Here is a 20,840-nt window from a genome sequence, read left to right as displayed (position 1 = left end):
ATTTATGAATGTGTAGCCCATCTTCATTAAGTGCACTTTGAATTCAACATGGGATACCCACACGTTCTACCTCACCATGCGGAGGACAGCCAAAGGGCTCAGGGCTGAAATCTTCAAAAGGCTTCTGAGTTGACTGGAAATCCTGAAGAACCTGTTTATTCATTAATTTAAAAAAAACAAGCTTCTATTAGCTTCTGAGGTTTGGTTGCCTAAGCAATGAAGATGGAGCCAGGACAGCTGACAGGTTTTGAAAATGGTAAACATCACAATCCTCAGATGAATGACACACATTTAGCAACTTCCCAGAACATTCATAAGCTTAGACTTTCCCCCATGAAAGCAGTTTTTATTTCAAAAATAAACTTTCTTCATCATGAAATATATACACTGAAGACAGTGCAGAACTCTACATTCTTAATGTCATTATGTCAATATGTATAGACATATTGACAATTTTGTATTTAGTGCCATTGTTACTGCTGTAACCTGTAACTTAGTACCTCTGAGGGAAGGTATTACACAATTTAGTTGTTTGACAAGATTCCTCACCAGACTCAGCCCCTCCATGTTGAATTGTAGAAGGGCCATGCACTGTAGCCCTTCCTCACAGAGCTGCACCAAATCCCAGTGCACCCTTCAGCATGTACTCCTGCAGCCTGCAATATGCAAGATGGCAGCATTTCCAATTGGATCTGGAAGAGCAACAATTATTCCTATACGGCATTTTCACTGAGCTGCATTTTGCCACACTGATGATTGAGCAGCAAATATTTCCGTATTAGTTTATTGGCTTTAATGGGTGCAGGCTCCAACTACAGCCAAAGATAACTGACTCATCTAAAGAATAATCAGACTACCTGAGGCAGACTAGTGAAGAGCCTACCATCAAAATCAGAATCAGGTTTATTATCACTGGCATGTGACGTGAAATTTGTTAACTTAGTAGCAACAGTTCAATGCAATACATAATATAGAAGAAAAAAATAAAATAATAATAATAAATAAATAAGTAAATCTTATTCAGTATACTTCATATAGTATACATATATTGAATAGATTAAAAACCGTGTAAAACCAGAAATGCTATATATTATTTTAAAAAGTGAGGTAGTGTCCGAGGGTTCAACATCCATTTAGGAATCGGATGGCAGAGGGGAAGAAGCTGTTCCTGAATCGCTGAGTGTGTGCCTTCAGGCTTCTGTGTCTCCTACCTGTTGGTAACAGTGAGAGAAGGGCATGCCCTGGGTCCTGGAGGTCCTTACTAATGGATGCTGCCTTTGTGAGACACCACTCCCTGAAGATGTCCTGGGAACTTTGTAGGCTAGTACCCAAGTTGGAGCTGTCTAAATTTACAACCTTCTGCAGCTTCTTTCGGTCCTCTACAGTAGCCCCTCCATACCAGACAATAGTGCAGCCTGTCAGAATGCTCTCCATGGTATATCTATAGAAGTTTTTGAATGTACTTGTTGACATACCAAATCTCTTCAAACTCCTAATAAAGTATAGCCACTGTCTTGCCTTCTTTATAATTGCATCAATATGTTGGGACCAGATTACGTCCTCAGAGATCTTGACACCAAGGAACTTGAAGCTGCTCACTCTCTCCACTTCTGACCCTTCTATAAGGATTGGTATGTGTTCCTTCGTCTTACCCTTCCTGAAGTCCAGAATCAACTCTTTTGTCTTACTGACGTTGAGTGCCAGGTTGTTGCTGTGGCACAACTCCTCTAGTTGACATATCTCACTCCTGTATGCACTCTCGTCACCACCTAAGATTCTAACAACAATGGTTGTATTGTCAGCAAATTCATAGACAGTATTTGAGCTATGCCTAGCCACACAGTCATGAGTATATGGAGAGTAGAGCAGTGGGCTAAGCACACGCCCCTGAGGTGTGCCAGTGTTGATCGTCAGTGAAGAGGATATGTTATCATCAATCTGCACAGATTGTGGTCTTCCGGCTAGGAAGTCAAGGATCCAATTGCAGAGGGAGGTACAGAGGCCCAGGTTCTGCAACTTCTCAATCAGGATTGTGGGAATGATGGTATTAAATGCTGAGCTATAGTCAATGAACAGCATCCTGACATAGGTGTTTGTGTTGTCCAGGTGGTCTAAAGCCACGTGGAGAGCCACTGAGATTGCATCTGCCATTGACCTCTTGTGGCAAAAGGCAAATTGCAATGGGTCCAGGTCCCATTAACTCAATTTCAATGAGTGTCAGCACAAATACATACAAGAATGAAGAAGCCCCAGCAGGTCGATTAGAGTGAATTGCTTCCAACCTAAATCCTCCTACTAAATTGCATGTAATCTTATTTCATTTTTATTTAGAGATACAGCATGGGACAGGCCCTTCTGGCCCAACAAACCATGTTGCCTAGCAACCCACCTAGTCTAATCACAGGGCAATATACAATGACCAATTAACCTAGTGATTGGTGCATCAATGGACTGTGGGAGGAAACTGCAGCAAGAAACACATGTGGTTCACAGCGAGAACATGCAGATCCTTACAGTCCATGATGGAATTGAACTCTTAACTCGGGAATTTCTGAGCTGTAATAGCGTCACACTACCACGCTACTGTGAGATTTTCCAATCTCTAATGCCAGGGATTAATTTGGGAGCAGTCTTGAAAAATAGTTGCTTCCCATGGATTGAAGGACCAATGGGACCAACATACTATATCCCAACAAGCCACTCTCAGCCTATCCACCTCACACCTGCACAGACAAGCAGTGGGTGCAGTTATATGGGAGTATGTAGTGTGCTTGTATGTGTTTGTGTGTGTGTGTGTGTGTGTGTGTGTGAGAGAGAGAGAGACACAAGAAGCTGGAATCTGGAACAACTCACAACGTGCAGAGGAACTCAGGACTATGCACCATCTGGATGTCCAGATCAAAGGATTTGACCAGAAACGTCAATTGTGCATTTCCCCCTATTGACGCTACGTGTCTGCTGTGTTCATCCATCCATCTGTGTGTTGCATTGACCTCAACACATCTGCTTCAAAGTAGACTGTTAAGGAGTTAAATTTTATTCTCAGTAATAACAGGGAATCAAATACTTCAGCTGAAACGCTTTTCTCCCATGCACTCCACTCTCGTATTAAGAATGTGGCACAGCCAGGCTTGATTTATCCGAATCCTGGGTAATGAGGTAGGAATACATTTAGCACATCCTCGAGATTACCTAAAGCATTTATCATCAAACTGTTAACTTAGTCGCCCCTTTTACATAAATGAATGTGTCAGCAAATATTCACACATCAGAGCTCTAACTGCAGAAATTGAAAATCATTGTATTTACTGATCAAATAATGTCATTCAACTTGGAACCTTTGAACACACATTTGTCATAAAGTCGTCAAATGATAGAGCAAACAAGAGGCTGATTAGTACATTATACTCATTGTTTGCTTTCCCTCATAGACTGTAAATCTGTTTCCTTCAAGGATTTGTCCAATTCTGATTTGAATTTTACCACTGGACAGACTCCCATCCTTCTTTCAGAAAATATGTTAAAGGTTACTGAGCAAAAAACCTTTCCCCATATCACCTCTGGTCTTTTTAGTTAAATCTATGTCTTACGGCATTGGCCCTCACGCCACTGGATCAGCTTTCCTTTAGTCACGCCATCAAAGCTTTCATGACTTCAGAGACCCCTGTTAAATTTCTATGAACCTTCTCTACTTCTCCACTCTCATCAAATAACTGAAATTCCTCATTCCTGGAATCATTTAGTGGCCGCTTCTGCTCCCTCTTAAGGAAATCAAAGAGACAATACTCTATTTTAAATTAACATGTTTTATACAATTTTATAACATTTAATATTATATAAATTACTGGAAATCACAGTTTTTTCTCTCTGTTATGCATTGCATTGTATTTCTGCTGCAAAGTTAACAAATTTGACAACATATGCCAGTGATATTAAACTTGATTCTGATAACATTTGCAAACTATGCCCCTTTAACAGACAATACAATTTATCTTGCACTCTGTATACATACAGTATACGTTCTGTTAAAAGGTTTCGAGTAATAGCATTACTTGCTCTCTCTGGTAAGTCTTCAGCAAGCTGCTTGAGTAATTTGATAAAGCTTCAGGAGTCATTTGACGTACAAATGCAGTTGTAACACTCACACATTATAGTAATATAAGTCAGTAAACACATATTTCCCAAGCCCTACTTTGTGAATGGGTCTCCTATAGGAAAACTTCACCTGTTGGGAATACTGACAACTGGCCAATTGGAGACGTTCTTTTCCTGGCCACCCCTCACTGCAAGAAACATTTGTCAAATAACCAGGACATGAAGGGTGAAGGGGCATAGGGTCACTTCCAAGTCAGTGTAGTAGTTCCTAGCTTTGGGTTATCAAATCAACAGTGCACATTACAGTTTATGTTCCTTCTGCTACCTTCATCCATACAACATGACCCAAAATGTTCATTAAAGGATAGCCTTTGGTCTCAAAAGACCCATGCGAGGAATCTTCAGTACTTCACTATAAATGGGGTTAAGTCCCCATCCTCTCCAGCCATTGCAAATTATTTTCACAGATACATCTTTACTTAAAGACCCCCACCCTCAATGAATTTTAATCAAGCAATGAGTAAAACCCATAATGTTTCATAAGCAGAATCATAATTACTATCACTGACCCATGTGGTGAAATCTGTTGTTTTGTGACAGCAGTACAGTACATGACATTAAAAAATGCGACCTGCATATTACAATAAAAATGTTAAAAAGTAGTACCAAAGTGGAATAATGAGATAGTGTTTATGGACTGTTCAGAAACCTGAAGGCAGAGAAGAGGAAATTAGAAAATGCTATGGCATTCAGCACTGCACATTCATGGGGTAGATGGTGAACATATCCCAATTTAAATCTATCTTGGTATTTTCATCAAAACCAGACGTGTGATGATTGCAGGTCAGGCAACCTAGTTTTATACAGAGAGAAAGTTCTTATATATGATTATGGACAAAACAACAAGTTGAAATAAAATTGCATCAGGACATTTTCAATTAATTAACCATTATCAACAAATGTTCATAATTATTGATATCATCATTCTAGACTGTAGGCAACTGAGAGAATAATTCACCTACCGGGTACTGAAGCTGTTCTACTAATTACAATGAAACTAGTTCTAAGACATGGAACAATGTATCAATTGTAGTTGATAATGTAAGTCAGGACTTGTTCAAAGCTCCACTATCTGCTCTGCATCCCATATTATATCACACTTCCTCATCAGCGTTGCACAAGTTTCTCCTTCCTTTTCCCTCACAACATTAAAGATATTCTCATCTAAGCATATTCCCTGCCCTCATCCCTTCAACCCACTATAATCTTTTCCAGAGCCATTTTCCCAGTGCATCCTTTTCCCCAATTACTTTGATGTCCTTCTTTTATCATCTTAATTCCATCTTCACCACCTGAGTTCTCATCCTTCTGGAAACCAGGACACAATTTCCTGAATCTTGTATGTAAATTCTTCATCTCTATTGTCAGTTTCCTATCTCTGCTGTCTTTTGAACATATCTTCCATCTCCATCTCCAATTTATCTGTGTTGTTCTGTGTTCATCCCGTGAAGCACTTGGGATATTGTGTTTGCTCTATTGGAAATCTTAGTGTAAATTTTGGATTAAAACATTTGCAAGCAAGAAGTCAGCATAGTTTCCTTAAGGGAAAATCTTGCTTGATGAACCAGTTGGAATTCTTTGAGGTGGTTACAAGTAGGATAGATAAAGGGGGTGTAGTGGATGTTGTATATTTGGACTTTCAGAAGGCCTTTGACAAGGTGCCACACATGAAACTACTAACCAAGTTAAGAGCACATGGTATTACAGGAAAGTTACTAACATAGTTAGAGCATTGGCTGACAGGTAGGAGGCAATGACTGGAATAAAAGGATTCTTTTCTGGCTGGCTGCCAGTGACTAGTGGTGTTCCACGGAGGTTAGTGTTGGGACTGCTTCTTTTTATGCTGTAAATCAATGATTTAGATGATGGAACAGATGGCTTTGTTGCCAGGTTTGCAGATGATATGATGATAGGTGGAGAGGCAGATAGTTTTGAGGAAACAGGTAGACAGCAGAAGAACTTAGACAGATTAGGAGAATGGCAAGAGAGTGGAAAATGAAATAGAAGGTTGGAAAATGCATGGTCATACACTTTGGTAGAAGAAATAAATGCGCAGGGTATTTTCTAAACGGGGAGAAAATCCAAAAATCAGAGATGCAAAGGGACTTGGGAGAACACCCTAAAGGTAGAGTCAGTGGTGAGGAAGGCAAATGCAATGTTAACATTCATTTCAAGAGGTCTAGAATACAAGAGCAAGGATAAGATAGTGGGGTTTAATAAAGCTGCACCTTGAATATTGTGAACAGTTTTAGACTCTTTATCTAAGAAAAGATGTTGGCATTGGAAAGGGTTCAGAAGAGGTTCAGAAGGATGATTCCAGGAATGAAAGGGTTATCATATGAGCAATGGTTCATAGCTTTGGGTCTGTATTCACTGGAATTTGGAAGAATTGGGGGGTCATGTGCCAGTAATTGATGCAGTGAGTGCACAGGATTTATCCCGACCTGCCCCCAGAGAGCTTTGTATGGACAAGCAGAAGCATGCATGAGTGTGGACACTGAAAGAATATATTTTTACATAGCTATTTTGAGGCTGGATTTCTCTCTTTGCCATAGTCAAAATCTTCAGCATGGAAACACTTAAAAGGACCATATCTTATTGACCCACTTGAAGATCTTTAAACAGAATGAATTCTACAGAATACAGAGTACTTGTCTGCTCTTCTTATGGCAGCCAGGATGAACAGATGCAGTGTGATAAATGGGTATGATGATTTGAATATTTCTACTGCCCCACCTCAGGATTAATAATACAGGAGGCATTTGACAATTAAAATATAGATCACAATTTAAAAAAAACAATATGTATCCAGGTAGACTTCAAGAGCAGGTCAATGGTCTTTCTGAAATAGATACAAGTTTAAATTAAAGTGACAGTACCGCTTTGCAAATACCACCCAATAAATCAATATTGAGCAACCAATCTAAAATATGTTTATTAATTTCTTTCCTCCTTTATCCTGTCTTGCCACTGTTGCCAGGCTAATCATGAGCTGTCGCCTTGGTTACTTTGTTTGCACATAAACACTTCTCATTAGATTGTTTATTTGGAAGATCTAACACATGTTTCCCCTTCCAACCTCCCACCCGATCATCACTCAATCCACTGGTGCAGTTTACCATGGGAAAATGGGTGATATCATTCTAGACAGTTGGTCTCCCAACAATCTTCATTAGGCTTCACAATAATGCAGCTGTAGATTGGTAAACATGATTTTCTTTTTCCAAAGAGTAGAGTAAGATTGCATTTTAAATTATTTCATCAATGTGGATACTTACTTCTCATTAAATGATGTTAACTTCTTCATTTCCCATTTCTGCAGACAAAAAAGTTACCAGAGAGCTTATCTCACCAGGTAGTGGCAATGGTCAAATACAATGTGTACTTCATTGAATAATTCCATTTCATTTTTAACAAAGAAACAGATTGCTAACTGATTTCCCAGGGTGATGGCTGTGTTGTGAACCAGTCTTCCACTTCTGCTATCTCAGGATAATGTCCAATGCACAGTGGTCTTAAGTCAAACGTTATACTCTCACACTATATTTACTCTGTCTTATAATCCTTTCTTCTTAGTGGCCTTCTTCTGAAAATATTGTTTTAATTATTTCTTTTACAATTCATTTATACTACATAAAATCACAGTCACTTTCAACACAGGAGATGGCTCAGTCAATCATGTCATTGCTGATTCTTTGGTGACATAATTTAAAGTGCAGTATTCTCACACATTTTTTTTTCCCACAGTCCCAACAATTCATAGTTATCAAACTATCCATTCAAAGATTCAATGATTCTTTACACATCTTCAGATGCTCCATGAGCACTCAAAGAAATTTCAATTAAAATTCCGCAATGTTGGGTTGTTTGAAAGGATGATGCTTATCACTCCTTCCGTAACTGTGCAACAGAAGTGGCAAAATTCAGCCTCACTGCTTGGATGCTATTAGTGCTAATTCAGTGCAAGTACTCAAATGTTTGTAACAGAAGACACTCTGTCTACTGCAAAGGAAAGAGCAATTGCCAATTTCCCTTTCACAACTCCAATTAAATGCAGATATTAGTGTGTGTTCAGTGCTAATGTCTGCCAGCATATTGCCAAGTTGGTAAATCATTGGGCAGTGCCAAATCAAGGCAGCAGAGCCAAATTTGTCCTCAATGTACTCTAAAATCTCTACTTTTAAACTAGCATAGATGAGGAGGGATCTTTACCAGCATTGTTTAAGAGATCCCAATATTGTTTGAGGAATGTGGAAACCATAGAAAGGGTGCAGAGGAAATTTACAAGGATGTTGCCTGGATTGGGGAGCATGCCTTATGAGAATAGCTTGAGTGAACTCAGCCTTTTCTCCTTGGAGCAGTGGAGGATGAGAGGTGACCTGATAGAGGTGTACAAGATGATGAGAGGCATTGACCGTGTGGATATTCAGAGGCTTTCTCCCAGGGCTGAAATGGCTAGCATGAGAGGGCACAACTTTAAGGTGCTTGGAAGTAGGTACAGAGGAGATGTCAGGAGTAAGTTTTTTTTTTACGCGGAGAGTGGTGAGTGCGTGCAATGGGCTGCCAGCGAGGTGGTGGAGGCAGATATGATAAGGTCTTCTAAGAGACTCCTGGATAGGTACACGGAGCTCAGAAAAATAGAGGGCTATGGGTAACCCTAGGTAATTGACATGTTCGGCACTGCTTTGTGGGCTGAGGGATCTGTATTGTGCTGTAGGTTTTCTATGTTTCTATCATCTACACTTGGCCATGTGTCACCAACTGGTTTCTGCTGATAATTGCTATAATTGTATAAGCCTATAACTCTTACTAATTAAAGTTTCATCTGTGTGGTGGGCCAATGGTGGATGGTGTTGCTCTGACTTCAGGTTTCAGCTTAAATTAGATGCTTTAATACATGGATGGTTTATAATGCAACATTGGTGTGATTACTCATGCTGAGCATACTGTTATTTAAGGAGTTGTCTATTGGTAGCTGCTCAGGTGATGTACCTGTAGATGCCGATCCAGGATCCGCATAATCTGGTGCGGTGTTGGCAAAAGTAAGCGTTGGTTGTGGTTAGTAGCTGGGTCCTTTGGTTGTTCAATATCTACTTCGTCAGCTACCATTTGTTCTTTTCAGCACAGCAGATCTCATTCTCATGAACCACAGATCCCTCTTGAACAGATTTCCTCCCAGTATATCTATTGAGTGCTATGTCTTCCCAGTTTTTAGATGTAAGGTCAAGTTTCTTTAGGCTGGTTTTGATGTTATCTTTGAAGTGTTTCCTTTAATCCCCTAGTGACACACCATGACTAGGAGAGGGCACACGCAGCAGGAATGCTGCTGGGAGGGGAACAAGGTGGAGTCAGAAGACCTCAACAAAGGGCTTTGGCCTCCCAGAGTTTCTGTGTTTATATCTTTGCCCAGCAAGAGGTTGGTTTTGAGAAGTGTGTACATCAATACACAAACAAGTTATAATAAAAGCAAAAGAACAAATTGCTGGAGGAGCTCAGTGCATCAGGCAGCAGTGCTGGAGGGAAAATGACAGTCGGCGTTTTGGGTTGAGACCTCTCATGTGAACTGGAAGAGGAGAGGGCAGATAGCAGCTTCAAAGGAGTGAGGGAAGTGGGTGGGGACAGAGCTGACAAGTGATAGGTGGATCTAGGTGGGGAGGGGTGATTGGCAGATGGAGAAGGGAAAAGGGGAAATAGTGATTGAAGCTGGAAGGCAATAGGTGGAAGCAACAAAGAACTGAAGTTGACTGAATCTCAGAGGAAATGAGGGTGGAGAAAAGAACCAAATGAAGGAAGTGGGGAGGGCAGCTGGGAACAGTGGGTGGGGCAGAGGGGTCACAATGGGAGGAGTAATGGACAACTGAAATATGTGGAGGAGGACAAAGGAGCAGGGTGGCTGAGAACTGGATTGGTTGGAACCAAGGAAGAGAAAAAGGGACAAAGGGGGAGTGGATTATCTGAATTTGCAGAATACACTATCCATGCTATTCAGTTATAGACTACACGGATAGAATGTGAGTTGCTATTCCTCCATTTTGCATTTGGCGTCCTTCTGGCAGTGAAGGAGACTGAGACTGACAGGTTGTTGGGGAAATGGGAAAGGATATTAAAATGACTTACATCTGAGGGCACCATGGTCAAGAGATTCAGCTGTTGTTCAGACCAAACATCAGAACGGGGGAAGCAACATGATGTAAGTGGAACGATTGCTGTTGCTAATCTGGGGTGGTTTCAGTATCTTAGAAACTGCTGATCTCCTGGGATTTTCATGCACAACAGTCTCTAGAGTTTACAGAGAATGGTGTGAAAAACAAAACTCATCCAGTGAATAGCAGTTTGCTGGGTGAAAATGCCTTGTAAATGAGGAGCATCTCTGAATCCACAATATGTTGATCTTTGAAGTGGATTGGCTACAGCAACAGAAGACAATGAACATACATTCTGTGGCCACTTTATTAGGTACTGTGGCAACCCACTTTCTACGCAGGCGAACCGGCTCACAGAATGGCGCGTACGTTGGCAGAGAGGCCAGCCCCAAAATGGCGCTGAGTCTTCTTCTTCACCAGCAAGGGGAGAAAGCCCGCGTGCGGGAAGAGACTTTTGTAATGCACCTCCAACGTCATTTCCGCTCGGAGAGGGCGAGAACGGAACTGCGTAAAAGCCAGTACCGTGAAGTTGGAATAAACCAGTCTCGAGTGCAACTTACAGACTGCGTGTCGTTATTTCTAGCTCTGTGTGTAGCACATCTCTACATTGGTGACCTCGACGGTCCAAACGGGATTTGGACCAAAGATGATCGACTCTTCTTCATCTGTTCATGCAGTTTCGCTAAAACTGCCAACTTTCTGGACACTGCGACCACGCGTGTGGTTTGACCAAGCAGAAGCCCAGTTCCAGATTCGGCAGATATCTTCTGATTCCACGCGTTACTATTACATGGTGAGCTCCCTTGACCAGGAGACAGCCGCCCAGGTTGAGGATTTCATACAGTCACCCCTGGAAGAAGGCAAATATGCAGCATTCAAAGCACTGCTCATAGGGACATTCGGCCTCTCACGGCATGAGCGATGTGCCCACTTGCTCCACCTGGACGGTTTGGGAGACAGGCTGTCTCAGCATTAATGAATGAGATGCTGGCCCTGGCTGAAGGACACAAGCCCTGCCTTATGTTTGAGCAGGCGTTCCTAGAGCAACTACCCGAAGACATACATCTGCTGCTGGCCGACGCAGATTTCAGTGACTCCCCGGAAGGTGGCGGCCCAGGCAGACGTGCTGTGGAAAGCCAAGAGGGAGAGCGGGGCGTCCGTCGGACAGATTACCAAGCCACGCGCCCAACAGCAGGCCAGACCAGGCCTGGCAACGGAGCGCACACAACCCAGAGGCAGGAGTGAGGAGGCCAATGAACAGTGGTGTTTCTACCACCAGCAGTAGGGCACAGAAGCCCGCCATTGTCACCCGCCCTGCAAGTTCCTGGGAAATGTCAGGACCAGCCGCCGCTAATGGCTATGGCGGCTGGCCACCAGGACAGCCTGCTGTACGTCTGGGACAAACAGTTGGGACGCCGCTTCTTGGTCGACATCGGAGCGGAGATCAGCATCTTACCCCCGACTGGGTATGACACCTGCAACAGGGCAACGGGACCCACCCCAAGGGCCGCAAACGGTAGCACGATACGGACCTACGGCACCCGCACAGTGCAGCTACAGTTCGGCGCCGGCCAGTTCATGTGGGACTTCACACTGGCCGCCATGGCCCAACCACTCCTGGGGGCGGACTTCTTGCGAGCCAACAGCCTGCTGGTCAACTTGCAAGGGAAAAGACTGGTCCATGCCAAGACTTTTCAGATGTTCTCTCTGGGTGAAGTGAAGTTGCTGGCCCCACACCTGGACTCCATCACACTGTCTGACAATGAATTCACCAGAATCCTGGCGGACTTTTCATCGGTTCTGGCACCACAGTTCCTGGCAGCCATGCCCAGACACGGAGTACAGCATCACATTCCGACCCAGGGACCACCCCTCCATGCCCGTGCACGAAGGCTTCCCACGGACAAGCTCTGCCTGGCGAAGGAGGAGTTCAAGAGGATGGAGGAATTGGGGATCGTAGGGCGATTCGACAGCCCATGGGCCTCCCCCTCGCACATGGTGCCCAAAGCAGCCGGGGCTGGAGACCATGCGGCGACTACCGCAGACTGAATGAGGCTACACCTCCAGACCGCTACCCCATGCCGCACATACAGGACTTTGCAGCAAACCTGCAAGCATCTTTTCCAAAGTAGACCTCGTCCAGGGGTACCATCAAATCCCGGTACACCCTGAAGATATCCCCAAAACAGCACTCATCACCCCGTTCGGCCTGTTCGAATTCCTCCGAATGCCGTTCGGCCTGAAGAATGCCGCACAGACATTCCAGCGGCTAATGGATGCAGTGGGACATGACCTGGACTTTGCATTCATCTATTTGGACGACATCCTCATAGCCAGCAGTAGTCGTCAGGAGCATCTGTCCCACCTCTACCAGCTCTACTCACGCCTGAGTGATTTCGGCCTCACAATCAACCCGGCCAAATGTCAGTTCGGACTCGATACCATCGACTTCCTGGGCAACAGGATTACCAAGGACGGGGCAACACCTCTGCCCGCCAAGGTAGACTCGATTCGCCACTTCGCCCGGCCCAACACAGTCAAAGGCCTGCAGGAGTTCGTTGGTATGGTGAACTTCTACCACCACTTCCTCTCCTCAGCAGCCCATATCATGCGCCCTTTGTTCACCCTGACGTTGGGTAAAGGCAAGGACATTACCTAGGATGAAGAGGCCGCAGCTGCCTTCGTTAAAGCCAGGGAAGCCTTGGCAGACGCCTCGATGCTGGTGCACCCCAGAACGGACGTTCCAACCGCCCTCACAGTGGATGCATCCAACACAGCAGTTGGTGGGGTGCTGGAGCAACTCATCAAGGGGTGCTGGCAATCCCTGGCGTTCTTCAGCAGGCACCTACGCCCACCCGAACTCAAGTACAGTGCCTTCGACCGGGAACTGTTGGCATTATATCTGGCAATCCGGCATTTCAGGTACTTCTTAGAAGGCAGGCCGTTCACTGCGTTCACGGACCACAAACCGTTGACCTTCGCATTCACGAAGGTGTCCGATCCCTAGTCCGCCCGCCAGCAGCGACATCTGTCCTACATCTCCGAGTACACGACGGGCATCTGGCGTGTCTTGAGAAAAGGACAATGTCATGGCGGACGCACTCTCCAGACCAGCTATCCAGGCCCTGTCCCGGGGGAGGACTATGCAGCACTGGCAGAGGCGCAGCAGGCAGACGATGAGATGCCCAGCTGCAGGACCGCAGTCTCGGGTCTGCAGCTGCAAGCCTTCCTCATAGGCCCAGGTGAGAGGACCCTCCTGTGTGACGTGGCTACCGGCCAACTTCGCCCCATCGTCCTGGCAGCCTGGCAGCGGCGAGTTTTCAACTCCATACACGGCTTGGTGCACCCATCTATCAGGACAACCGTCCAGATGGTCTCCAGCAAGTTCGTGTGGCACGGACTTCGCAAACAGGTCAGCGAATGGGCCAAAACGTGCACGCAGTGCCAAACAGCCAAGGTGCAGCGGCACACCAAAGCCCCACCGCAGCAGTTCGAACCCACCCGCCGGAGGTTCGACCACATTCATGTGGATATCATGGAGCCCCTGCCAGTGTCGCGAGGAGCTATGGTAGACCGGTTCACGAGATGGCCCGAGGCGGTTCCATTCAACGACACCATCGCCAATTCCTGCACCCAAGCACTGATTGCAACCTGGGTAGCACATTTCGGGGTACCGGCCCACATTACCTCCGACAGAGGCGCCCCGTTCACCTCCAGCCTGCGGTCGGCTGTGGCCAGACTGTTGGGAGCACAATTACACCACACAACTGCCTACCACCCACAGTTGAACGGACTAGTGGAACGCTTCCACTGTCACTTGAAGTCGGCTCCCATGGCCCGCCTGAAAGAGCCTAACTGAGTGGACGAGCTTCCCTGGGTCCTGCTTGGAATCCGCACAGCACCCAAAGAGGATCTGCACACCTTGTCGGCCGAGCTGGTGTACGGCGCAGCCCTGGTCGTCCCAGGAGAGTTCATATCAGCCTCAAGGGGGCAAGAGGAAGAACCCGCATCAGTCCTGGTCAGTCTACGTGAAAGGCTTGGCAACCTGGCCCCGGTACCGACTTCACAGCACGGACAGATCCCGACCTGTGTACCCAAAGACCCGCAGAACTGTAAGTTTGTATTTGTACGAAGGGGCGCACACCAGCTACCGCTACAGTGGCCGTACAAGGGGCCGTTCAAGGTGATCAAGAACAACGGGTCCACGTACGTTCTGGACATGGTGGGGGGGGGGGGGGGAGGAGGAGGTTTTCATGGTGGACCAACTTAAACCGGCCCATGTGGACTTGGCGCAGCCGGTCGAGGTTCAGGCACCGCGGCGCAGAGGCAGACCGCCCAAACAGAGACTGATCCAGACTGTGGACATTGGGGGGTGTATCACCGGTTCAGGGGGGGGGGTGGTTTATGTGGTGACCCACTTTCTACACAGGCGAACCGGCTCACAAAATGGCGCACGCATCGGCAGAGAGGCCAGCCCCAAAATGGCACTGGGCCTTCTTCTTCACCAGCAAGGGGAGAAATCCCGTGTGCGGGAAGAGACTTTTGTAATGCACTGCTGACGTCATTTCCGCCCAGAGTTGGAATAAACTAGTCTCGAGTGCAACTTACAGACTACGTGTCGTTATTTCTAGCTCTGTGTGTAGCACATCGCTACAGTACAGAATATACCAAACAAAGTAGCCAGTGAGTGTATTTAAACCAATGATCAATCCTACTTCAGCTCAGTACGTTCCCCTTTTACATCTCTGTTTAAAGACAGATATTAGTGTGGTAAAGGCAAGGTGTGCTTACATTTTCTTTTTATTTACAATTGTCTTGCATCTACTCAGCTTCCACATGCCTCCTGAGACTGTAACAGTGATCGTTATTGCAATTTGATGTTAGAGATGAAACAAAAAACAAAATTCCTGTCTGATCCTGGCATTCATCTTCTGAGAATGAATCAGCAATCGGAGGGTTAATGCAGTTACTCTCTCTAGTTTTATATCCTTCTATCATGTTCAACATTCCCTGACAGTGATGTAGGGAGACAACTTGCCAAACATTTCAATTAACTAACCATCCTCTAATTGCTTCTGGGGTTTTCCAATGTGGATAAAGATAAAAACCTGTGACCTTTTGGATAGCTTTAAACTTGGTGTTTTGAACGTGCCAATGGGGACTTGAACAGAATAGTCTGTAAAAGCAGCATTTCGTAGCCAACTCATGATGACCTGTAGTTCAGTCCATTTAGATCTATACCCAAATACACTCTGGATCTGTTGGTAATTCCAAAGACATGCTGGTAGGTTAATTGGTTACTGTAACTAATCTATTAGTAGAGGTATTGACAAAAAAAAATCAAAGGGAAGTCAATGGTTGTGTGGGAGGGAATTGTTACAAGGTTACAGGGAAAGTGAGGGTAGTGGGAATGCGACTGGTGGACTGGTGGACATCCTAATACATCATCCTAAGCATGAAATTTTTACCATTATTTAATAACATAGAGTTTATTGAGTGTTGGTGCGTGGCCAAGTGGATAAGGCGTCGGTTTAGTGATCTGAAGGTCGTGAGTTCGAGCCTCAGTGGAGGCAGCGTGTTGTGTCCTTGAGCAAGGTACTTAACCACACATTGCTCTGCGACGACACCGGTGCCAAGCTGTATGGGTCTTAATGCCCTTCCCTTGGACAACATCGGTGGCGTGGAGGGGAGACTTGCAGCATGGGCAACTGCCGGTCTTCGATACAACCTTGGAAGCCTTCCAAGGCGCAAATCCAAGGTCTCACGAGACTAATGGGTGCCTATAAGAAGAGCTTGTTGATGTTATGCCTCCTGATTTGCATGTTATTAGATAATGCAACTCCTGTTTCCAGCCAGTAATATTTTGTATGTATTATGTACTGCAGCATTCTCCTGAGAACCCTGCTATCTAATGTCACCAAAGAATTTTGTTTGTAGCCATTATACTTGGAACAAACATTTGGCTAAGATGTCACATGACATAGTAAATCAACAAAACATATCTATATGAGCAAATTTATCTGATTGTTACAAAGACTTAAATTAGCACATAGTACTTTTAGCAAAGCAGATTAAAATAGAAACATTTCACAATGAAGTACTATGTCTATCTCAACCATCAGGCTCTTGAACCAGAGGGGATAAATTCACTCAGCTTCATTTTCCTTATCACCGAACTGTTCCCACAGCCTATGGGTTCACTTTCAAGAACTCCATCTCATGTTCTTGATATTTATTGCTTATTTATATAAACAATAGTTAGTATTATTATTATTATGATTACTGTTATATATTTTTTTCTCTACTCAAGCTTGTAAAGCCCAAGGTACAGGCATAGCCAAGTACACTCATTTGTCAATTGCTTGGAAAATTCAGACTATTCTACTGGTGCTTAGTGCGGATTTCTGGAGATTTACATCAGTATAGCTCTGTAAGGGAGTTTCGCCTTTTATGTTACTGCGTAGGCTAATTAAAATGGGTTCTTTGTTATGTTATACTTGGGAATGCTTCTTTGTTATGTTAAACGCTGAGAAAGTTTTTGCGCTAGCAGCTTGTTTTGGGTTAGGAGTGTGATAAGAATATTTTATGAAACAATTGGGATAGTTGCTATGTTTTTGGTGTATTTGAAGATACTGTATGCGCGGGGTTTTGGCGTGGGAGAGAGAGGGACAGAGGATGGACCAGGTGCTGTGAGTCCACTAACGGGGTTGGACCCCGAGGAGGGCGTTCGGCAAGGAGATGGAGACGGACTCATGTGGAGCGTCTGGTCAACCACCGTTGTTGGTCCCAGGCGGCCGGTCGAGGTGGTCTGAGGGGTCGCAGGGTGAAGTAGAAGGGTCCTGAGCTCCAACTGTTTGTGCACAAAGAGATTGAACTTTGATAAGTGTGGTGCCTTTTATTTTCCTTTTATATTTTATTCTCTATTAATTATATAGTTCCAGTAATATCTATAAACTGTAAATCATTTAATTGTATCTGGTGTATTGTCTGTTATTTGGGTGGGGTGGGGTACATCACACAGCATCCACACAAACTATTACCCAGTTTGACGGGGCCGAGGCTGTTTCCCCAGACGACAGCGAGCCGAGCGACCCTGAGGGTGGCCGGGGGGCTACAGCTGTGTAAGCCTAATTGTTTAATGCTATTGTGTAGTGACTTTGGGATGATACCAGCTGTAGATATTACCACTGGGACAATGTACGCATACCCTGTTCACGTTGCATAATCTTTCAATTTCCTCTTTTAATTCAGCATATTTCTGGTGTTTCTAATGTATTGATTTTTGTATGTTATGTTATTATAATTATTACTTTTTTTTCTTTATGTATAATAAGTTTATTTTGAAGTTTGATCTTTGCCACTTCTCAGCCCAATCTTCATCCGTTATTGTCCCATGGTCATCTATGGCAAACATCTCCACTATCCACACCACCAACTTTTGTGTCATATGCACCCTTCCACTTTCTTGTCCAAGTCATTTACAAATGTCACAAATAGTAGGGAACATAGAACAGATTCCTGTGGAACACCACTAGTCACTGATCAGGGAGAGTACACTCCACTTACTATTACCTTCTACCTTGAACGAGCAAGCTCTGTATCCACACCAGCAAGTTTGCCTGGATCTCATACCTTCTGACTTTCTGATTGAACCTATTATGGGGAACCTTATCAAATGCCTTACTAAAATCCATATGCACCACATCCACTGCTCTACCTTCATCAATGTGCTTTGTCACATCCTCAAAGCATTCAACCACGTTCATGTAGCATGACCTGCTAACTATCACTAATCAGACTAGATTTCTCTAACTGCTCGTAAATCCTGTCACTAAGAATTTTCTCAAATAATTTGACCACCATTGAAGTTAGACTAACTGGTCTATAATTCCCAGGATTGTCCCCACTTCCTTCCTTGCAAAAAGGAATAACATTTGCCACCCTCCAATCATCTGGTAGTACTTCTGTGCCAGTGGTACTTAAATTTATATTCATGTAGTCATCAGACCAATGGTCAATTAATCTGCTTCGTACTGCTAGTGGAAGGAATGTCAACCAAAACATTTGAACTATTTCCTTGTCATGGTAACAATGGCAAGTCCACTTCAAAGTTAATTTTTGCATTGCTATGTCACATCTTGAAGATGCACCAATGGAAATATTTCTTCCCTTCCAACAGTGCAGGGGAATTTTTGAAGCACTTCAGCTTAAAGAATTGTCTGAAGAGCATATAGTATATCACTGACAAATCAGCAATTTCTCAATACTCTCTCAGTGTGTGCCTAATGATTTTGATTACTGCAAATATGTTACATGTATACATTAAACAAATAACTATGATTTCTATGGACTATATTACATAATCTTATTTGTTGTCTTTGTAAATGTGTCAGGTCACCGCAATGTTCCTTTGATCCTGCATACACATGTGCACGTTCTGGTGAAAATTTCACATTCATCTTTCAGGGTATCTGTACTACTCTGCGCATACAAATTTATGCTATTTCACTGTAGATAAGTAATCATTTGGGGTTCCTAAATAACAATAACTACACATACTCACAGATTCTCACGTTTCTCAGGTAAGAGACCATACTGATGAATCAATTACTCTGCAAGTTGAACAAAACATAAATAGTGACTGCACAGTATGCACTCTGGGTGGAGAACTCCCATGGCCAAGGGCAGGAGTGGCCTGACAAAAGCATCAAGGACTGAGTTGGCCAAGTTCTAACCAACAGGGCTGCCAGACTGAGTCTGTGGCAGACAATGAGCAAACTAACCAGGAGGATAAACCTAATTAACCACTTCCTCACCAGTCTAGTGTGTGGCAGATACAGTTTTCTATAAGATCAATGGTGGAAAAGACCACCAGACATTGCTTGTGGAGCAAATGTTCTGCTATCATAGTCAGGACACCTTTGTTCCATTACATTACGTCAACATTCTGCTAAATAAGATGGGTTCAGAACACAACTTGTGCAAGAATTATTATGTTATTAGTGGTGATTTTTATAAGGTAAATGTCATCCAGCACCCGTGAGAACAATTAAAGTCTGCCACGAGCCTTCAGACACACAACCTCTGGCAGCTAACCCGCTGCTCCTGATGATCCATGTCCTGCTGCAACACCATCCTAGAATCAACACATCTTCAGAGCCACGGAAATCTGGAACCCTGAAAGTGCGCTGGTCTTGTCTTTCAGGCTACATCCTTAGGATATCAGAAAGCGGCCACTCGTGAGACCCTGAGAGCGAGTCCCGTTCCCACAAGGGACTGAAGTCAGAGTGTAACTCCAGGTCAGGGTCTTTCTTCAAAAGAACCTTGAAAAGGAAAAAAGAAGAGATATCAAAGGTAGAAATGGAGCTGTTTCCAAAGATGCAAGCAAAGCAAAGAAGTCGCTGTTTAGCACCCATCATGACTTTGCTCCACCCCTCCGGCTAACAATGAATAGTTATCAAAGTTTCTAAAAGGGAAAGTGTTACTTAACAAATCCAATGGAATTCTTTGAAGGAGTTATGCGAAGGATAAAAAGGGTAATGCAGAGGATGTAATTTATCTCGAGTTCCAAAAAACCTATGTAATATGTCACATGATAGAGACATGGATAAGCTCTGTTTCCACTCAGTGAGTCTGGGCTATGGCAGCAACATGATCAATGTGCCGGCTTCAGGATAGGAAAGAAGGCAGAGATTTAGAGGGCAGCCATTCAGAATGGTAGAAAGCGTAACATAGTTAAATGCTAAGTCATTGTGTTTTCCCTTCCTTTATATTACCAGTATAGACCTCATGCAAGTTTAAATTTGGATTGGATGTTTAGTTGATATTACTGACGCAACAGTTAGTGCTGCTGCTATACAACCGCAGAGATCCAGGTTTGATCAGAGCTGACGTCAGAAAAACTAGCACAGTCCCAGAAACAGATACCAGAAAGAGAATTTGCAGCCTCAGGCATGCACTACTTTACTCTGAAAACTTGCTTCTCTCCAGTAAAAGGAGGATTAGAAAGACGTTTTGGAGAAGCCTTTGGTGATCACTTCATGGACAGTGCACGGTATTCAATCCTTAGTATCACAATCAAAATTGATTCAAGAGTTTAACTACTGAATGGAATCAGAATTTAAGCATTTTAATGTCATTTCTGCAGGGCTCTGGGCTGAGTTCTGTCGGGCTTGTGTACCAAGTAAGAGATGGGTGCGCCTTTAAACGTCTAATTTCCGACATTTTCCACAGAGAGTAAATATAATAACTGACTTTGGCAAAACTCTTAAGAGATATTCAACTCTATTTGTTCTCAAAGCCTGACAATGCAGCTCATCAGAATAGGATATTACCTTTTCAATAGCTTTCAACTTTAAATAGCATAATTTAATATTATTTGCAACATCCAATACTAAATAATTTAATAAAAATAGCTTCTGTTTCAATGCCATCATTCACAAACCACACTCGATGAAGAATAACTTGTCCACCTTCCCAGATGAATGGCAGGAGTTGAAAGGTTATCCTCGATGAATAGGCTTCTCTTTATCAGAATATTAC

Source organism: Mobula birostris, chromosome 23, assembly GCF_030028105.1.
Source record: "Mobula birostris isolate sMobBir1 chromosome 23, sMobBir1.hap1, whole genome shotgun sequence".
Taxonomy (NCBI): domain Eukaryota; kingdom Metazoa; phylum Chordata; class Chondrichthyes; order Myliobatiformes; family Myliobatidae; genus Mobula; species Mobula birostris.
This window is presented reverse-complemented; position numbering follows the sequence as displayed.